The sequence below is a fragment of the Malurus melanocephalus genome, unplaced genomic scaffold (assembly GCF_030028575.1).
Source record: "Malurus melanocephalus ecotype Western Australia unplaced genomic scaffold, MMel_1.1 scaffold_1225, whole genome shotgun sequence".
NCBI lineage: Eukaryota > Metazoa > Chordata > Aves > Passeriformes > Maluridae > Malurus > Malurus melanocephalus.
The window spans coordinates 1,623-2,447 of NW_026624457.1; positions in this window are offsets into that span (position 1 = coordinate 1,623).

The window sequence follows — 825 nt, forward strand, 5'->3', positions numbered from 1 at the left end:
TCCCATTGCTCCATGTGAGCAATGAGCAATGGTTGGGAAAAGCTTGGGGTTTCCACCTTCCCCAAAGCACTGGCAGAACAGGAATTCTGCCCCGTGCCAAGCATTTTGAGAGGTCCCATAAAGGCACCTCATCCCCTTTGCAGTAACACCTCACAGCCCCTTGTTAACTCTCCTGACCTTTATCTCCAACGCCGTGGGTCTGCCTGCCCCGCTGACACCTTCAATCCATCCTTTACAGATGAGGAAAGCTCAAGCACCAATGCTGCTCTTTTTCCTGTTTTGCTTTTGGCTTACAGTGTTGTCAACCTGGGTTTAGTTTCTGYATTAATTTCACTCATTTAGTTTCTGCTTTCATAAACCAACTTGGCAAATTTGGATGACTGATAAGGAATGAACTTTTCTCACCCACAGCTGCTCTGATATGTATTTCTAAAATCCCTTTTGACTGAACAAATGCAGAGGATATTATTGACAATTTTCAAATAAGGTAATAAATGTTAATAAAATAAGGTTTCCTATACATATGTACTCACAAAGTCAAAGTTTTATATGAACATAATCTAAATGCTCTGAAAATTTCCAAGTATGAAGATACTTTCCTCAAAATCACAGGAGGATTACAAGTGAGAGACAAACAGATATTCCTAAGAAATCAGCTGGGTACCAGGTTGCCTTGGAAGGGTTCAGAAATGGCAGCACTCCAGTCTAAAAACTGGTGGCTGAGAAAGGCAATCTGCAGATGGGATGGAACAAGGCTTGACAAGGATCAACCCAGCAAGGTCTGACCCTGCTGTGGTTTTCTCCTGGCCCCTCCCCCCATCAAAA